Source organism: Lissotriton vulgaris, chromosome 6 (assembly GCF_964263255.1).
Source record: "Lissotriton vulgaris chromosome 6, aLisVul1.2, whole genome shotgun sequence".
NCBI lineage: Eukaryota > Metazoa > Chordata > Amphibia > Caudata > Salamandridae > Lissotriton > Lissotriton vulgaris.
The window spans coordinates 1,853,132,405-1,853,154,067 of NC_141694.1; the positions used below are offsets into that span (position 1 = coordinate 1,853,132,405).

The following is a 21,663-nucleotide window of genomic DNA, read 5'->3' on the forward strand; positions in this document are numbered from 1 at the left end:
CCATGCATCTTTGACATATTCTAAAGGTACGGGGAACATGCAGGGTATACAATTAATTGAGAAAAATCCTGTGTATACCCAGCAACTCGAAGTTTTTAACCAAGTTCCGCATTCAGGCAACTCAAGGTGGAAAATGAAAGGATAAAATACTTGGGTATTCAGCAAGCAAATTAGAGAGCCTTAGTCATAACACATACAGAGTTATTGCAGAATTCAACTCAGATGTCGAGAGATTGCAAACCTTGCCTTTAACACTCCTCAGGAAGGCGGCAATGCATAAAATGAGAACATCGCCGAAATGACTATATGTACTTCAAAATTCATACCACCCCTTGCCCGAAGAGGTATTCCAAAGATAGATGGGACACTCCTAGAGTAACACTCATTACCCTGCAGTGAAACCAATACAATCGGGGTCTATGTCTTCCAGACATTAGGGTTATCAATGATTGATTACACATGCCAGGGGATTACCCCACTTATGTGCTGGAACGAAACCAATTTGAGACACGCATACCCACTACCTATATGGAGGGAAAGGCGTTAGGCAACTACTCGGACAAATGAGATGCGGCACGCCACTGGGGACAGATTATACCACCCACACTCCACGAATGGAGAGAAGGGATGGACCTACACATGGAGGGGGAAAAAGAACATAAAAAGCCAGTGGATGCCCCAAGAAGTTAAAAAAAATATGGGGTCCCTGGATAAGAAGCTAAGGGCTCTCAGAGGGGGAGGAACAAGGGGCGACTCAAGTCGAAATGCAAGGCAATACTGAGTGGATATAGGGGTGGAACAGAGTAGGAGAAATGCAGGGTATTTATATCAGTATGCTGGATAAATGAAGAAAATGTAACACTGCCTTCTGTTGATTGTGCTATGATAGATTTGTATACAAATCCAATGTATATACTGTACCTGTAACGAAAACAATAAAAACAGTTCTAAAAGAACAAGTTTACTAATACATGGCAGATGGTGGAACCTTCATAGAAGTGCACCTGATCAAAAGTTACCTCTATTGTAATTTTCCCCTCTTATTTAAACACTTAGACGGGGATTATGTGCACACCGATAAGACACCGCCATCACAATGACAGTCCTAACCAGAACTTTAACATGTAATGAAAAAAAGCACAGGTGCACCATAAATTGAAAGTGTGAGAAAACAACACAATTTTTTAAAGGCACAAATAGTGATGTCCAGAGGTCTTGTTTGTTTGAATGATTTATTTGTCAACAGTAGAAAAACGAACAGCCGACGCGTTTCGTCCCAGGTGGGACTTCTTCAGGGCAAGAAATAAGATGTCAACTCCTTGGCGGTGTTTGTGGTCATTTGATGAGGGCCAGAGAGTTGGGGTCTGTTTCACAGTCTCAAATCAAAAAGTTTAAATGCAAAAGTAACTGGAGGTCTTTGGGTTATTTCAATCCTCCAGGGTGAATATCCAGCTGGGCTAGGAATTATACTAAATTGAGATATCAGTAATGAAGTAAAGTCAAAATTGATCTGGATACAGGTAAGTATTAACGCGATGCACCAATCATGAGGTGTGCACCTAAATCTGAAAATATCCAATGGAACCTTCACATATTGAATAGAAATGTATTTCAAGGTATCTCCTTACTTCTCCACCAAATTTCGCGAGAGAAGTTATCACCGGAATTCAAAGCCCAGACGTTGTATCCCCTCAGTCCGTATAGCGCCTGAAGGGCTATACGGACTGAGGGGATACGACGTCTGGGCTTTGTTCCATTGGATATTTTCAGATTTAGGTGCACACCTCATGATTGGTGCATCCTGCCATCCTGGAAAAACAGACCAGGAACATCGAACACACCACTTAGGAAGAGCACTTCCTGCCATCCAGAAAGAACAGACCTGGAGCATCAAACACACACTACTCAGGAAGATCACTCTCTGTGGCAAGGCAGAATGGTTAACGAATGCGCCCCATCGTTGGAGCTCTCAGGCTCTGGCCACAAAAATGCTGCTTGGGCTCTCACTGGCCTTCTATAATCAAATGTGTCCAACGTGGGAGCCACAGGGCTCTAGAAAATACACACATGGCCCCTGGGAGCCATCTAGGCTCTTAAATCACCAAGGTGCCCCTCGTGGAAGCCACACGGCCCTAAAACAATTATGCTCCCATAGGCTGGAGCCAAATAGGCTCTGAAAGATCACCATGCCCGTGGAGCACTCTGCTCCTAAACTAAGTATGCTCCCATTTAGACGCAGGACTGGCCCCCAAACCCGGAGGTACAAAGCACACAGCACGCTGGGGGCGGAGCTAGCAGGCGTCGATGGCGGACGCGTGAGCCTTCGGCTCCTCGCATAGCCCCGGAATAATCCTGTTAAATTGTCCTTAACTGTGCCGAACTTGCCATAGCGGGCTCTCGAACATCCGCTGGCACCCCCAGCTGCCTTTGGAGTACTTTTGGACCGAGTGAGGGCGAGCCTTCCCACCTATCCGAAGGTGCTGTCCCGGCGGCGCGGCAGTGGCGAACTAGGCCGGCAGCCGCGCACTATCCTGGAGAGGCGGCCGGGCGACGTCATCGGACGAGCGGCCTCAGCGCTGACAGTGGTTGGGCCGAGCTCGGAACGTACCGCAGTTTGGACTTGTCATTGACCGAGGCGTCCTCCTCTTCCCAGTCAGCGACCGCCTCAAGGATGAAGGGCCTGGAGGCTGTGCTATGAGGGAGTGAGATTTGCTGAAGCGAAAGGAAGGGCTTCGTCCGCCATTGCAGACGCCATCTTGGGAGCGTCGGACACCCGGAGCCTGGTGGCAGTAATTCGAATACTCACGGAGACCCTGAGGTTGCACGAGCGGCCTGCAGCTGTAGAGGGGCTCCCCAGCGCTGAATTACTGCACGGTAGAGACCGAGATGGGGAAGAACGACACGGCCCAGGGGAAGCTCTCCTTTGAACGGCGCCGGCCGAAAGGGTCGGAGGTGGCGGCGCCGGAAACATCGCCGAAAGGAGCCACGGCGGCAGCCCCGGCATCCACTGAGCTCCGAGAAATGTTAGCTGCAATGGAGAAGGGCATTCAGGATAGCATTGCGTCTGTGGGCACCAAGATAGACGCTCTGTCCTACCGCATGGATCGAATGGCGGAGCGTGTGGACAAACATGCGGAGCGCCTAGACATGGCGGAGCGCCGTCTCACCGAAGCGGAGGAGGCCCAAACGGAGTGGGACAAAGAAAGAAAGCAGTTCGATAGACTTCTACATGTGATCAGAGACAAGATGGAGGATTTGGAGGCGCGCTCCCGCAGATCCAACCTCCGTATCACGGGAGTGGCGGAAACTACACAAACGGGAAAGATGGAGTTATACGTAGAGAAACTGCTGAAGCTACTACTGGGTGAGGAGGTGTTTTCCCCCATGTACATTGTGGAACGGGCGTACCGCACGTTGGGCCCACAACCTAAGCCTGGTGCGCCTCCTCGACCCATTATCGCGAAGCTACTTAACTATCGCGATAGACACAGCTTTACGAGTGGCGAGGGAGAAGGGCAAACTTCAACATGAGGGAATGGATATCTCCATCTACCCGGACTTCACAGCCAGGGTGCAGGAAGAAAGGCGACAGTTTGCGCCATATAAGAAACAACTCCGAACTCTGGGCCTGGACTATGCGATGTTGTAACCCGCCAAGCTCCGTATAAACACCGGTGGGAGGTCGTATTATTTCACGGACCCTAAGGAACTTCATAAGTCCCTGAAGGCTTGGACGCGGGAGAGGAAGGAGGCCCGGCGGGGCGAAGAAGACGAAGCCGGCTCGACATCAAACTTGGAAGAACAGGACTAGAGGTTACCACGGCGTGGTATGGAACTCTTCACTGGAGGCAGACATCTGGCCCTGGCATCACGAGGACTCCGGGCTTGCAGAGGCGCAAGAGGCCTACATTCGCTTCACTAGGGATGTTATGTAGGGGGTGGAGACACTGATCGGACATAGACCTCGTGCACTGCTGGTAAGGAAGTGGTGGCAGCGGGGGAGAGTAACCTGGACAACTAAGGCAGAATTGGGGGGGCCAATAGGGGTGGGAGAGGGCTGCTACGCTTACTATTCTAAGGGCACTATCATACAAGTGGGGCCGGACTGAGGCGCTGATCAGACATTCCTTCGGAACAGTCGGTGGTTCTATATTTTGGCGCGCTCTGCCCTGGTGCCTTTGGCTGAGTTCCTCTCTGAGGGGTTAGTGTTGAACTGTCGAACACTACACTTATTGAAGGTTGATGGGGGGGTTCTTGGGGCCTGTCTGACCAGGTTGGGGGAGGTCGGCTGTGGGTGGGCTGGTGCTCGTGGGGTGGGAACTAGGAAGGGGTTTGTTGGGGGAAGTTGTTGCCTGGGGTTGGTTGTGGGGTTTGATTGTGCAGAGTGTGTACTACAGTGTGTTGCTGTACCTGCTCGGAAACGCTGGCTGGTGATCTTGAGATTATGTAAACTGCTGTGTCCTGATTCGCCTATCCTTGATAATTATGCACAAATGAATCCTTGTAATGTCTAATGTTGCACCGAATTTGCTTACTAATGGCCCGGATGAGCTGAAACTGATGACCTGGAATGTGCGGGGCCTGAACGACTTTCGTAAATTAAGGAAAGTCCTCAGTTATCTTAGTAGACATCACGTAGACCTCGCCCTGTTGCAGGAAACGCACTTACCACACTCCAGTAGAATGCTAACATCCAGGGGTCTGGCTGGGAACATAGTCGCCGCGGGCTTCACGACACATGCACGTGGGGTGTTAATCTGGGCCAATCCCTCATCACAGCTGAAGCTCATTCCTGTGCACTCTGACCCGGAAGGCAGATATGTCCTGGCAAGATGTGTGGGTAAGGGCCTGGACTTATTGGTGGTGAACGTTTATGGCCCCAATTACGACCACCCCGAATTCTACGCTACTCTGTCTGCGCTTGCCAGATCATATGCACAGTCTTGGATGTTATGGGGCGGGGACTTTAACTTTGTATTTGACCCGACTATGGACCGTTCTGCGGGCACTGCTCGGCGCCCTGTGGCTTCGGCCTCATATATTGTAAACAAGAAAACTGATGCAGTAACAAGGAGGGAGTAAACGATAAGAGAACAAGCAACACAGGTGGTTAAAAAAAATACAAAATTTTGTTTATTTATTCAGTATATATACTTAGATTAAAAAACATAAAATAACTTGACATAAAGTTAAAAAAATGCTCTTGACCTATTAAGAAAATATAACCTAATATACTATTCCAAACAATATCATAGATTATTGGTTCTTAAGACAATAGTGGACAATGTTAATCTTCTTCTCGACGCGCGTTTCGGCGTTATCACTGGAACGCCTTCTTCAGGAGTCACATGTACAATCTGAAAGACATGTGCAATAATTCAATTTCCCTTTTTAAATAAATCATGAATACATCAACATCTATATACATAAAGAAACCTGTAACAGCTTTGCATCTTATCAACTCCCTACTTATGTAGCCAACTATAGGGCTACACAAGGTACAACCTAAAGATCTTATATTTGAGCGGTAGTGTAACATAAATGGCTTGAGAAACGTGAGTACAGATATAAATCGTTTCTCTGAAAAGTATATATCAGCAAAGTACCAAATGTAAGGGAAGGTAATGCTCTAGTATCTTGTCACTCAATATAATAGAGGATATGGTAAATATTACCTAGGCGTCTGCTAATAACAGCTGTGCAAATAAAGATAGTTACAGCTAGCCTATTACCAGAACTCACTGGGTTACAATCCCAAAATATTAAAGCCCTGGTATCTATATTCTTACCTTATTAGGCTGATAACTAGGTATGCCGGGAACGTTGCAGCAGAAGTGGTTTTTAATTGTGTTTCCTTGATAAAATTCTGTATAAACTCTATTTGGTCACAACTCTGACTGGGATTTGGTTGTCACATTTCTTAGGAAACATTAGTCAAAAGTAAGAAAACCGGCAAATTGACTTACATCAGCTACTGCCTTTGGCACTTTGAATACGAAGAACTATACTCCATGTAAGTCAGCGTGAATCTAACCAAATCCCAGTCAGAGTTGTGACCAAATAGAGTTTTTTGTAAAAATAAATGTGCCATATGTACAAGACCCGTTCTCTGAAATAGGAACAGCTTGACATTAAACTCCAGTGACCCAATCCTTTGCCCTTGCAGTTTTATACAGAATTTTATCAAGGAAACACAATTAAAAACCACTTCTGCTGCAACGTTCCCGGCATACCTAGTTATCAGCCTAATAAGGTAAGAATATAGATACCAGGGCTTTAATATTTTGGGATTGTAACCCAGTGAGTTCTGGTAATAGGCTAGCTGTAACTATCTTTATTTGCACAGCTGTTATTAGCAGACGCCTAGGTAATATTTACCATATCCTCTATTATATTGAGTGACAAGATACTAGAGCATTACCTTCCCTTACATTTGGTACTTTGCTGATATATACTTTTCAGAGAAACGATTTATATCTGTACTCACGTTTCTCAAGCCATTTATGTTACACTACCGCTCAAATATAAGATCTTTAGGTTGTACCTTGTGTAGCCCTATAGTTGGCTACATAAGTAGGGAGTTGATAAGATGCAAAGCTGTTACAGGTTTCTTTATGTATATAGATGTTGATGTATTCATGATTTATTTAAAAAGGGAAATTGAATTATTGCACATGTCTTTCAGATTGTACATGTGACTCCTGAAGAAGGCGTTCCAGTGATAACGCCGAAACGCGCGTCGAGAAGAAGATTAACATTGTCCACTATTGTCTTAAGAACCAATAATCTATGATATTGTTTGGAATAGTATATTAGGTTATATTTTCTTAATAGGTCAAGAGCATTTTTTTAACTTTATGTCAAGTTATTTTATGTTTTTTAATCTAAGTATATATACTGAATAAATAAACAAAATTTTGTATTTTTTTTAACCACCTGTGTTGCTTGTTCTCTTATCGTTTACTCCCTCCTTGTTACTGCATCAGTTTTCTTGTTTACATTGTCTGAATTTCCCTGTCGAACATATTCTGTTACCTATACAGGGGGTCCTTCTTATTTACATCTCTTCGGCCTCATATATGACAGCTGAAATGACTAAATCTGACTTGAGGGATGTTTGGAGGGAGAGGCACCCCACGAAGGGGGGTTTTACACATTACTCGGTATTCCATGATGTCCACACTAAGATAGATTACTGGTTGGCGTCCCCCCAGGTACTAGGGAATATTAGCGCATGCGAGGTCCTTCCACGAACTCTCTCGGACCACTCCCCTATTCTCCTACATCTCTTAACAGCCAGGAAGGGGATCCCAGCCTTCACTTGGAGGTTCCCCCCTTTTGCGCTGTTGGATGACGCATTCAGGGGGGAGCTCGCAGAAGACATTGAACAATACTTTGCGACAAACATAGGCACGGTGGACGACTTCTTTACGGTTTGGGAAGCTTTTAAGGTGTACATCAGGGGGGCGGCCATGTCGAAGCACTCGAGTGTGTTACGCACCATCAGACGGGACCTCACCACTCTGGAGAATATGATAGCAGGAATGGAGGCTAGGCGACTGACGTCAGGCGGCGATTCTGAGGGACCGGAGATCACCCAACTCCTGTCAGAGTTTCAGGCTCTGGCGGACAGGGAGATCCTTTATATGGGAAAATATGCTACAGCCAGAGTGTATGGGGAAGGGGAAAGGCCTGGCGCGTTGCTAGCGCGCATGGTCCGAAGCTCTAGACGCCCACTGGTCGTTGAGGAGCTGAGGACTCTAGAGGGAGACACGGTCACAGATGAGGAGCAGATACTAGAGACCTTCAGGAGATACTACGCAGGGTTATATCAGTCCAAGACGCAGGGAGTAGAGGACGAAATGGAGGACTACTTAGATCACATTGCTATGCCGTTCCTCAAGAACTCGGATAGGGAATTCTTGATGGCCCCCTTCCACCAGGACGAAATACTGGAGGCACTAGCGAGTATGAGATCGGGCAGTGCGCCGGGCTCAGATGGCCTCACGGTCAGTTTCTATAAAGCCTTTAAGGACATACTGCTGCCACACTTGGTTGCCCTCTTTGATGCAATTTGTGAGAATGGTGAAATGCCGCCGACTATGCGAGAAGCGCTGCTTATCACTATACCCAAACCGGGGAAACCGCCTGAACTTTGCGGCTCGTACAGACCACTCAGCCTGCTAAATGTCGATGCTAAGCTTTACGCAAAGGTCATAGCCACTCGGCTGGCCTTGCTGGTCCCTGGACTGGTCGCTCCGGAGCAATCCGGATTCGTCCCATGCAGAAATTTAACCTACAACATTCGCACGGTTCTGGGCACTTTGCAGCATGTCAAGCAGGAGAACAGCGCGCTGGCAATCTTCCTTGACATGGAGAAGGCGTTTGACTCGGTTGAGTGGCCCTTCATGGTGCGGGTGTTGCGAAAGTTGGGGCTGGGCGAGCCGTTCCTGCAACGGATTGGGGCGCTGTACCACCGGCCCTCTGCCAGGCTACGTCTGGGCGATAGGGTGTCGGAGCCGATACACATTGGAAGGGGTACGCGACAGGGGTGCCCCCTGTCGCCGTTGCTCTATGCACTGGTGGCGGAACCCCTCGCATGCGCCATACGGGAGTACCACAGCCTAGAGGGTATTAGCTTCCCCACCTATAAAATAGGGATATCGACTTATGCAGATGATACGTTATTGTATGTCAGAGACCCGGAGGCTAACTTGGCCGCGGTGCTTCGTGAGGTGGTCCGCTTCGGCTCCCTATCTGGACTGAAGGTGAACTGGGATAAGTAGATTGCTTTCCCGCTTACCCCGGTGACACGACCGTTCGCTATGGAGTACCCGCTGCAGTGGTCTTCCGACTCGGTTCGTTACCTGGGCATTCGCCTTCATACAGACCCGGAGATCCTAATTCGGGACAATTACGGGGTGGCTTATAGCAAATTGGTCGACAACGTTGATAACTGGATCAGGCTTCCGCTCTCCCTTTCGGGTCGGATTGCTTTAATGAAAATGGTGGTGCTTCCTCGTTTCCCGTTTCTCTTCCTGAATTTGCCGGTGGTATTGTCGAAGGTCTTCTTTAGGCAACTCACCACAGTAATGGTGCGATTGGCCTGGGGGGGCAAGCAGCCAAGAGTCCGATGGGCGACCCTGACACTCTCTTGCGAGATGGGGGGGCTGGGAGCACCGGACCTAGAACGCTACTATAGGGTTGCTCAGGCATCGCATTTACATTCGTGGATACACGGTGATGCTCGGACCCCGCATCTCATATTGGAGCGGTTGTTTGCGGACCCGCTCCCTCTGCCTGCCACTGTCTGCCTACCCACGGATCGCACGGTTGGCCAGATGGACTCGCTTAAGGCGACCAACCATGCCTGGAAACACTTGGTGAGTTCTCGGGGCTGCACGTTGCTATATTCCCCACTGTTGCCGGTTGAGTGGGCCCTTTGGCTCGACCCGTTGGGGGAGACAGGAGTGATTAAAGCCCTGCGGACCCTTGGCATAGTAAGAATGGAAGACCTGTTCGCGGATGGCACACTTAAAACCTGGGACCAGTTGACCACTACGGGGTCAGGCCGCACTCTGCTACAGAAATTCCAATATCACAGACTCCGCTCTGCTTTCCGTGAAATATTAGGTTCAGACTTGGAGGAACCGGTGGAGGTGCCGGAAATGACCTATGTTCTTAAATCCACCTCGTCGGCGAAGCTCATCTCGCAGGTCAACAAATTGGGTGTAACGCATCAGCGCCTACAACCTTCTAAAGCCAGGGAGGCCTGGCAAGTTGACTTTCAATCCCCCATAGATGATGCAATGTGGCGATACTGCTGCTCCAGCACACGTAAGATTTCTTTGAATGGCAGGTACCGGTTGGTGCATTTCAAATATCTACAGAGGGTGTACTATACACCGGAGCGTCTGCATCGCTATGGCCTCCGTCCCACAGCTGAATGCGAGCGCTGCCAGATGATGGTGGCGGACTTTTTTCACTTGGCGTGGCTATGTCCTGGGGTGCAGGCATTCTGGGAGGAGGTATTTGCTGAACTAGACCAGATTCTGGGGGAGATTCTTCCCCGCACTCCGGCGTTGGCGCTTATTTGCTATTCTAAGCCACTGGCCCCATCTCTGCGACGTCTGGTGGACATGGCGATGCTGTTGGCGAGGAGGGTGGTGGCGGCTTGCTGGATGCGAGGGCCTCTGCCAACCAAAACGAGATGGATGAGAGACCTACAGTACTGCTGCACCCAGACAGAGTTGTACAGCGACCTGCTCCCGCCCAGGAGTAGACCCAAGAATTTCTGGGACCTTTATAAAGAGCACCTACAGAAAGGGGAGGAGGACAGCTCTGACACATCCGAGGCAGTTGAGCTACAGGACAGGGTGGAGGAGTAGGGTTTTGACTGAGTTCATCACTATACAGAAGAGGAGAGGGCTGGGAGGGCTCCGAGTTAAGTGGGGGCTGCTGAGGGGATTTCGGGTTGAGGCGAGAGAGGGGGTTGCTGAGGGAGGCTCGTACACTACGAGGGGATAGGCACTGGACACAAAGTAGGTACACATGGGACATGGTAGTTGGGACTGGGCTGGCGGACACACAGACACACTCTAGAGGGTGGGGTGGGAGTTTAGTGGGGGTTGTTTTTCTTGACTTTGTCTTGGTACTAGATCTGTTGACCGCGATTGCAGAAGTGGATTGCCAGTTGACACACCGCACCAACGAACAGCTTGCGACATAACACTTTTAATGGCATAGCTATACGATTGATGCATTTCCACGCCGCGGGCCTCCGGGATGCCGGCAAAAAGGCTGTGTACGAATTAGTATTTTGCTGCTCATGTGATTATCATAATGTGCGAGGGGGTACACTGTGCCCGTGTGTAACATTTGGTGTTGTCAATGGCTTTGCAATTAATAAAGATCTTCTTAAAATTTTTTTTTTAAAAAAAGCACACAGCACAGTCCCTCTTCAAGCAGGTGGGGGACACAGCACATAGCAAAATCCCCTTTCCTCTACCTTAGTGGAAACAACAAACTGCAGGTGAGCCTCAGATCACACAGCAAGGGCAACCCCCTCAGTCTCTTCAGCTGATCTACTTTGGCAGAGATTCCTCTTGACCTGGAAGCTTCCTAATCTCCCAACCTAAGATCTAAACCCTCAGGTTGCACCGGGGTCAGAAGTACACCTTCCCTCTGCACCCCCTTCCAGAGATCTGCACCCTCCCACCTTGGAGCGGTACCCCTGGAAGCCAAAACCGGTCAGGACACTGATTACAGATGCTCTTCCATCTTGGTCAGGCTGAACCTGAACCTGGCCTCCCCCCTCCTCGGGGAACGACCTCCAGAGGCCCCACAAATGGTCAAGCACTCTAGACGGTCAAATGCCCAGCGAACCAGGACTTCTGCACCCTCCTCTAGGAGTGGTGCTGCCCAACACCAGGACGGCCGGAGTACTGGTTACAGACACCCCCCGTCCTCTAGACACAGGAAGATCCTCCTCAAATGACCTGTAAGTACAGCCTAGGCCCCCAACCTGGCGCTCCCTTAGGGAACCCTCCAGGCCCTGAGATAGGGTTTTGGGCCAACGTGGGACACACCGTCCCACACTCACTCCGCCTCCACTGAGACAGGGCGTGAGCCCCTACACCCCTACCATCCTACTGGGACCTAGCTGGGTTACACATGAACCTCTTCCCCTACACAGGATCATCAGGTACACAAGCCACTACTTTTAGAATCACTCCCTAATGCCTATGCAAGACATCTAGCACACCGCCAGACGTCCATCTTCTCATCCAGTGCCTCTGCAGGACCTCCTGCACACCACCAGAGGTACACCTCCCGTGCACGCTCCATTTATCACACAAAAAAACTCAAACCAACTCCTCCAGTTCAACACACCACTCATCCACACACTCCCCCTCCAGACTGGTGAGACAGTTCCTCACTGCCTCTGACTCTCAACCTGTACCCCTCTTACTGAGCACCAGGCACCATACTCTGGGAACTGGGAATGGGACTCCACGCACTGGACAAATTTTAGCTGCCACCACTGGATCCTACCATACTGGGGAATCCAGACACACACTCAGGGGATAATCACCCTCCCGAGCAAGCCATTTCTCCTCCACACTCACTCTCTTTCATCTACCCACACAGGGACAGAACAGGGATTGGGCACTGGACCCAGCAAGGGATTCCTGATCTATGGGAACCTCCCCCTTTACTGGCGACCCGCCCTGTCATTTTCTCTTATCTGCCCCTAAACATAAAAGCGCAGGAAACACCATTTGAAAAAAATGACACTCTTGAGGAAAAACAAAATCACAAACAATAATCCCAAACATGTGACTATCTAGAATGCAGAGTTTTGTAATGTAGCCAGTTGTCGCTGTGGCACTGCGCAAACACAAGTCCTAATCCTCACCGCTGTCCAACAATGTTAGAACTGGCTATTTCTGCCTAGCTTTGGCGTCAGCCTTAGCCAACCAGATATAGCCAGTTCTAACAGAATACCCCACATAGGGTATACCACATCCCTACAATAAGTAAGGGAATACCTCTTGAGACTAGCTCCTAGACAGAGGAGTCGAAAATTAAGGGCAGAAACAGCTGGTCAGCAGTGCAGTCCGTCTGGGAAATATCAGCTTGAACCCCGAGACGGCTAGCAAGGAAAAGCAATACTGCAATCAATGCAACGAGATCAAAAGTCTGCAACAAGGATTAGGAATAACGTTTTCACGGAAAACCAGACATGAGACACTGGACCGCAGAGTCTGCATGACCATCAAAAAGGTGCGTCCCTTCAAAGGGCAAATCTCGAAGACGCTCCTGAACATTTGCAGGGAAACTGCTATCTCACACCCAAGCATGGCGACGTAGAGCCACTGACCTGGCCATAGCTCAACCCATAGAGTCTGTGGTGTCCATGGCTGATCGGATGGTAAACTGTGCTAGTTCACGACCATCGTAGAGAACCCAAACAAGACCAGCCTGAGGGCCTTCCGGAAGAGACGGAAGGAGGCGCTCAACTGAGTCCCAGAGGGAGAAAGTAACTTGTGCAAACACGCAGGACGTGTTTAAAGACTGGAGGCCCGAGCTCGTGGACACAAATAAGTCCTGGCCTCATGTCTAGAACTATTGAGACTCCCTAGTGGGTGGAAGTAACAGAGAAGAGGAGAAGGAGGAAGACAGTGAGGCTGAGGCTGCCTGGACAACCAGCCCTTGAACCCCAGGGTGGAGGGACAAACAATCAGGGTCATCCGGAGCCTGGCGAGGACGATGTGCAATAGCACAATCCACAGGGTCTCCCGATGAGGGCCTCGTCCAAGCCCGGGGAATAAGATCATACAACGACTCACCAAAAGGCAGCAAGGGCTCCACATCCATGTTGCCATGGTGGAGCAGGTCCAGCACGGGATCAGAAGGCAGAGAGAGTGATGGAGGCTGGGCCTGTAAGATATCTGTAGCTTTGCGAACAGCTCTTGCAAACGCCACACTAGCCTCCGTGGCAATCCTAGGTGGCGACAGCAGGTCATCAGTAGGGGACGGTTGCAAGCTAACACATCCACCAAACTGCAGAGACTCTGCAGGCTAAGGAGGACCAAGGAACTGCCAGCGCTTCTCATGCATACATTCTGACTCTACATCCACTGCGATGGGAGACTGCGGAGTGGAACATCGTCGACTCGGGGTCAAGCTCCCCGCTGCAGCCACTGCAGACGTCATCATAGGGAGCCGAACAGGGCTGTGCTCTGATGCAGCAGGTGGACTGCAGCCCGACGTCTGACTGGGAAGCCCCTCCGGACTGTTTCCTGACATCGCAGCAACTCCGGAACCGGAGTCAGGTCACTCGAGTGGGTCCGTGAGCAAACCCGCCAGCGAATTCCCAGTCTGAGTCCCCACTCACTCTGTGGGGCCCAAAGGCGTGCCAGGGAGAGGGGGTGACCCAAAGATGGCCTGCAAAGCCTGACAATGGGCTTCCATCTGGGTCCTAGTTGACCCAGCTCCCCCAGCCCCAGGAAATAGTGGGTAGGTGGGGGTCGACTTCTGAGCGCCGTGTCGGGTAAAGACCGGGAGCAGCCGGCCCGAACTCATGACTGCATGAGGCGTACGACCTCTGTGACTTTTTCTTGTGCTTACCTGTGGTAGGTTAGCGATGTCCGCCGGAACAACTCCAAGACCAGCCCCGAGCTGGAGCCCCAGCTCAAAATGGAGACCGGGAACACTTGGACTCCGAACGAGACAACCGGGTAGACAACAATTTCATACAACATTCCCACAGGGACTTTGACTTCAGCTGCCGACAGGTGTTGCAGTCTTCTGAGTTGTGGTGCTCTCCCAAGCACCACATAATTGCGTGCAGATCCGTCACTGACATGAACCGCGTACAGGTCTCGCACGACTTGAAGTCCGAAGGCATCGAACACTGTTCCCAAATGCAAAAAGGCGTCAGTAAGGCCTAAAAAACAAAACAGGCCAGAGGAACCGTTTCTCCTGAATCCACGTTGTACGCGCAGAAAAGAAGGAAACTGACGTCAGTGCGCTAGGAGGGCTCCACTAATGTCATATCCGTGGACGAAGTCAGGGCTGAGCCATGCAACGGCATCCCCCAGCACGCAGCGTTAATGCTGAAGAATCTCTGGATCCAAACTGGCGCCTGGGGGATATTCTAAGTTAAGGAATCTGCGGCTAGATGTCTCTATCAGATAAAAAGAGTAACATCAAACAGATGTCTCGCAGATGATCATAAACATGCAAACCATTAGAAGGGAGCATCCGTGAATGAGCAGCACAACTGATTTTTGTGGTCTTTTCTAACCCATACAATACACCAAGGCAAGTAGAGATAATGTACAGCCAGATGCTCTAAAATTGCATGGCAGGCGTGACCAAGATGGCGGCGTGAGAGGACGTGTTTCGTGTGCACTTCGTCCACGCCAGGTTTGGAAGCATCATTACAGTACCAAACCCTCCTGGATTCCGGCCCTGATGGACCATGGGCCGGAACGCTGGCCCGGGGACGGCTAAATCATGAGTTGCACTCCTCGGAGAAGAGCCTGTGTCTGGTAGGCGCGAGGACAGCAGCTGGCCCGCCATCTTGGATACGAGCTCCTCGAGGTGACACGAGGAGCCCCGAGACTGAGCCAGTAACTGCTCTCAGAGGAAACGTAGTCTGTGGCTGGCCGGCTCTGCCGGGCCCCGGAGTTAGGGCAGACTCCCCGTGGTTGGCGGGGTGGCCATGTTGGAGCTCGCTTGTGGCAGGGACAGCGCCTGCGGCTGATCCGCCTGCCTGGAGATGGCCTGCTTGCAAAGAGCATGTCGCCCCTTCCCCCAGAGGATTTGGAATTACTAGCCTCTGGTGAGTCTCTCCACAGCAGAGAGCGGCAGTGGACCCTGGGGACTGCGGGAATTGAGTGCACCCCCTGTGACGAACAATCAGTACCAGGGACGGCCAAGCGCAGGAACGACATCCAGCCTTAATAGCCAGATTTGAGGAGTAGGAGCAAGCGGCCTAGCTTACCGGGCTGGAGCACTACGGCCGCATTGCACCCATTCACTGGCAAGAAGTGGTGCCCACCAGAGCACAGCACCGACAGAGGAGGTGATGAGCTGGGGGAAGGGGCCTTGTCGGGTTCAGGGCATGAGTAGCGATCTCGGGTGTGGACTGATTGCTCGCAGTTTAGCAGAGGCCTTTGGGGCCCGCATTGGAGGCTGGTTGGAGTTCAAGGTGGGGAGCGCCGATCATCGCTACTGGCCCTGTCACTTTAAGTGGCCCCAAGTCTCAAAGATGGCGCCATAGCATACAATGAGAGTGATGCCCTGACAGATTTCACCAGGATTGAGGCACTGAGAAGTTACTAGGCAGCGCGGGACCTCGGCCGGCACACATCTAGAACCACAGTTCACAACTGACTCTTGGGCTTTCCGGTCACTGCACCCCCTACCTTACTCAGTCGTATCAGGGGCCCAGCCTCCCACCCCCCTGAGGCACATCGACTTGAAGCAATGCAATTCTCCGACCGAGGCAACGACTGGACTCAGCCAAAGTGAAAAAGGATCGTTCAGGCTGTGACCTTCACCTGAAGAGCGCTGGAACCCAAGGGGACAAAGCACCACTGGGGGAGCAGAAACCGTCCGGTAGAGGAGATGGAGCAGAGAGTCCAGTGACTTGAGAATTCCTGAAGGTTTTGTTCTCCTCATTCCGAGAAGATCTTCAGGCTGTAAAAACGGATCTGAAATGGAGCTCAGAGCGGTGCATCGAGATGTCAACACCATTGGCAAGCATGTGGTGGCCAGAGACAGAGAGATTGTTGCCTTCCAGCAGATCGATTAGCAAGCTGATGCAGAAGACCTTGAAAACAGGTCTAGACGGTATAACATCCACATCAGTAGGGTCCCCACAAGCGCGGAGGGCTCGGACCTTGAGGGCTATGTTCAGGTACTGTTTAGCTTTGTCTTGGGCACCACAGCAGATAACGTTGTTAAACCTGACAGGTGTCATAGGGTGGGCCACCCCCCCCCGTCAGCCCGCCTGTTCTCCTGCAGATATTCTGGTCTGTGTGCATGATTTCAAAGTCAAAGAACCTATACTCAATGCAGCCCAAGACGCAAAGAAGCTGCAATTCAGGGGCTATGCTCCGCATCTCTTTCAGGACCTTGCAGCAAGCACTTTAAAGAAGAGGCAGGACTTCCGGCCCGTGACTAATAATCTGATAATCTGTGGACAACGGGCATCGCCTACTCGTGGAACCACCCATTTCTTCTTATATTCCACCACGAGGACAAACTCCATCAACTACGCTCCCTGGCATAAACTTCTAAGATCCTCAACCTAGACCTTGGCGATCAGGCCCCCCCGTCGATCCCCGGTGGAAAACAAGGCCCCAGACAGAAGCCACCCAAGACTGCGACACGTATCCAGTTTTGATCGCCTCATCCTGATCTGGACACAATTGTTAAAGAATGGTCGGCGGTGCTGCGCCCCTCTCTGGTGTGGGGGGGGGGGGGAGAAGAAGCAGACCCTCCTGCTTTAGGCATTGCATGGAATTTATGTTGACTTGGTCATTTTGGCTTGGTGGGGCGGGGACATCAAAGCTAAATGCTGTTGGATGACTCTTGCCAACTTGGCTGTTGCCCTTTGTACTGACCTTACTTTTATGATGGACTATGCTTATCTCACATACATTAACGTTTTCAGTTCCTCAAGTTCTTTTGTCGTCCAAGCATACGAACAGTTGATAGATTCTCCCTTCCCACTATGTACCACTAGCACCGTACGGATGATCAGGCTGGCACTTGCCCAATATTTTAAGTCTTTCTTCCTTCTGATCCTGGTGACTGACATAGTTACCCTCAATGTTTGAGGCCTCAACAACCCCATCAAAAGATCAGTGGTGCTTTCCCTGCTGGAGCACATGCAAGGAGACATATGTCTGCTTCAGGAGACACACTTACTTCCAAAAGCTACACACAGAATGCTCATTAAAAGGTTTCCACAGAAATTCTGGTAATCAGAGAAGTGGGAGGGGGTGGTCATTCTTCTCTCCGAGCACCTCTTTGGTACATTCCTGGTTTCTTTTGCAGAAATTAAGGGTCCCATGCTGACCCTCTGGATGCAGGTGGGCACATTCTTTCTAACAGTGGCTTCAATGTATGCCCCAAAAGAGCATCAGGAGTCCTTTCTAACAGAGGCCCTAACCAGTATACTCCATACACCAGATGCGGCGGTGGTGGTAGGTGGGGACTTAAACATTGTAATGGATGCTGAACAGGACAGTTCAGGCCTTCGATCCGGTAACACAGGGGCTCCCTCTGCAGGAGGGTGGGAGTGGCTGGAGACGTGTGGGCTGCGCGATGTGTGGCACTCCCAGCACCCAGGTGAACGGGACTTCACATTTTATTCTGCAGCTCATAAAACCTATGCTCAGTTGGACCACTTTTTGGCCTCCACGTGGGCTTGGGAATGAGTGCTTGCAACCTCCATTGAGGCCCGCTCACTATCGGACCACGCACATATAACTCTAACCCTTCGCACTTATTCTGCCCCCACACAGACACCCCCTTGATGCCTTCCGGGAAACGATGCTACAATCACCAGAAACGGTAGAAGCACTTAAAAGCACTATACAAGAATACTTAGCCCTTAATGACACTGGTTCCACTGCACTGTCTTCGATCTGGGAGGCTCTAAAGATGGTGGCCTGTGGGGCTCTAATAGCAAAAGCAGCACATGAAAACAAGATTAGGAAAGCTGAGAGGAAGGAACTAGAGACATCAGTACTTGAACGGGAATCTATACATAAACGCACCAGGGCGCCCCGGATTTGGAGGCAATTCGAGAGAGAGAGAGAGAGAGTGCGCCTTCAACTTAAACGCCACAATCTGGATGGAGCCGAACACGCAATGTTAGGTTAAAACATACATACGACATAGGGACTAACAACGGAGGCCGTATGCTTGCGTATCGCCTCTGCAGTAAGCAATTTGCGCAGGCGGTTAAGTCAGTCCGGACAGCCTCCGGTACAGAAGTGGTTGACATGAATAGCATCACAGACACATTCCAGGCCTACTATGCCAAACTTTACTAACGCCATTCTCCAAGCACGTCGGACCCACAGGCATACTTCGAGTCGGCTACAAGTACCCCCACCACTGTCCCTTCCCCCAGCAGAAGTCAAAGCACGAGACAGGCCTATACGCATTGAAGAGATGGTTTTCGCTATTGCTCGCTTGAAACTTCTGAAGTCACCGGGACCTGACGGGTTCGGTGCGGCATTCTATGAAACTTGCTGCTCGGAACACACCCCCATACTCACTCGTCTGTTTAACTCCTTCACCGAAATGGGCACATTCACAGATTCAAAGATCCAAGCTTCGATTTCAGTCATCCCCAAACCAGGGAAAGATCCACAGCAGAGCAGCTCATACCGCCCGATTTCGCTTTTGAACATTGATGCAAAACTGTTTGCTAGCATCCTAGCCCATCAGCTCAATCAATCCCCTGATGCCCAGCCTCATAGATCCAGACGAGGCAGGGTTTATTTCCGGGCGTCAGTGTGGTGACAACACTAAACGCATTTGCCACTTAATAGACAAGGTATATGGATCACTAGAGGAAGCCTTGTTAATGGCGGTGGATGCTGAAAAAGCATTTGATACGGTGCACTGGCCCTACCTAGTTGAGACTCTCACGCACTTTGGCATGGGCATGCATTTCAGGATTTGGATTTTGAGCATCTACAGCTCCCCAAGGCAGCAGTACGAGTGAATGGCGTAAGATCTAGCTGCATATCTATAGACAAGGACATGGGGCAAGGTTGTCCTCTCTCTTCACTTCTCTTTGCTCTTTATATGGAGCCATTGGCCCAGAGATTAAGAGACAACCCTAACGCTAGGAAGCAAATCGACACTGGATCAGCCTCTACGCTGATGATGTCATCTTCTCATTCACCCAGCCTTTAACTTCTCTCCAGGCCATTGTAGCTGAAATACAGGAGTCTGAAGCGTCCTCAGGCTTTTGGGTAAATATGCAGAAGTCACTAATCTTCAATCTCGACACGACATCACACACAGAACGTGACTGCGATCATAGTTAAACTTCCACTGAGTCACTGAGGATCTCCCCTATTCAGGCTTAGTTCTAGGTAAAAGTCTCCCTAAAACTACAGAGGCCAACCACTCAAAGCTTCTCACTTTAATTCGTAAAGATCTGACACAGTGGCAATGACTCCCGCTCTCGTGGCTGGCTAGAATTGCTGCAGTGAAAATTAATGTGCATCCTTAGCCCTGTATTTTCCAGACCCTTCCTCTATCTCTGCCTCCTGGCATGATTAACACTCTTCAGAGGGAGATTGAGCATTTTTATGGGGGAACTCAAAACCTAGGCTGCAGAAACAGCTACTACAGCGCTCAAAACAAGAAGGGCAGCTCTCGTTACCCAATATATCAAGCTACTACCAGGCCGCGCAACTGCCTTACTTGGTCGAGTGGAATCGTCCACTAATGGCAAAACACTGGGTCTTCATGGACCAGACAATACCGGGATCACACATTTCGAGGGAGATGTGGCTACCTCAACCTCACAGAACCTCAGGGCTCTATTCTTCCTCTGTAACCTACATGACATATCGGATCTAGGAAAGGGTAGTGACTGCATGGGACTCACCTTGTTTCCCTTGCCCATGACACCTTTGTTTCAAACCCGGATTTTTCATTTGAGAAGTGGCTGTTTCTTAAAAAAGATGACAAGAAGGTCAGCTCAGAGATTTATCCACCTGACAAAGGAAACACTAAAATGCAGAACCCCTGGGCTGCAGCAGTGGGAGGTAGAACTAGGCTGATCACTAACAGATAAAGAGAGGGAAGACATTTTCTATAGAGCGCACTCCACAGCATACACTACAGGACACACAGAAACAGCCTGCAAGATCACTTCCTATTGGTATTACACCCCCTCCCGGGAACAGAAATGGAATGCCCAATCTGATGGCCAGTGCTGGCGGGGTTGTGGCAACCCAGGCACATTGCTCCAACTGCTTTGGTACTGTCCGAAACTGACTAGGTTCTGGAATCAGATCCTGGACGACATTGATTGTGCTTTTAATACCACAATCCCCAGATTCCCTGCATACACTCTGTTGGGACTCCCCAATGCACTCAAGTTCCTATTCTGCTCCGTAAAGGGGAGGCAGATGGCCTTAACACTCCACGCCACACAGAGTATTGCTGTCCAGTTGGGGCACAGACAAAACCCCAGACCATCACCAGTGACTTCACAAGCTAAGGGCATTACTAGGCATGGAACGACTGTTGATGGCTACCTGTGCAGACAATTCGGCATACACTAAGATCTGGGCCCCCTTCATTGCAATTCTTTCATCAGATTTTTGGGACACCCAAGAAGACAGGGACCCTGATGGGATTTAGGCTAGTTAAAGAACTACGATATCCCCCCCCAAGATGCATTTTTATTTTAACTGGCTCGTTCGGAAGGGGGTGGAGGGTGGTGTTTTACATTTTTCTCCCCTTGTTTGGGGGTGGGTCCTTTCTTTCCCCTCTTTTGGTTTGAAACAATTTGGCTGCACTAGCAGTTCTGCATGTACAATGGCATTGGCTCTCGTCATCTATAGGCATATACATTGTTACCTATTCAGCTCTAGGCGCCCCCTCCTGAGACGCGTCCGGCCCGGGTTGGGTTGTAGGCAACACCCTTTGTAACCAGTAGCCCAAATGTGTGGAGCACACCTTGCCAATAGTGCCCAATGCACCTTACCAAAATTTACGGTTGGTGGAGGCATGATGTCTAATTTCTTTTCTGATTGCCCTACCAATTAACAGAGATTGGTTTCTAAAAACAGCATGGAACAAGCAGAGCAACATGGAAGTAGGATGGACAAAGATGGCATTAGAAAAAGCCAGTGGACAAGTATGCGATCCATACTACTATTTTACAAAGATACTTGCCCTAAGAACACACTGCCCAGTTTCCTACGGCATTAAAAAGTTGGCAGCATTTTAGCAGAGGGCCATGTGCTACGATGCCTCAACAATGTGCATCATTGTTTCATCGCTCGCAGACTTCTACAAAGGATCTAGCCACCAAAAATGGCAAAGCCTTTCTGCTGAGTGAATAGAACATGTTTATCATACAAATGAGCTTATGCGAACACT

General features: G+C 50.1%; 1 protein-coding gene across 1 annotated transcript in view; it reads right to left on the reverse strand.

Moving 5' to 3' along the window:
* The window catches only part of IFT172 (intraflagellar transport 172), a 1,181,874-nt gene that overhangs the window by 760,269 nt on the left and 399,942 nt on the right, over positions 1-21,663 (reverse strand). The window lies entirely within an intron of this gene.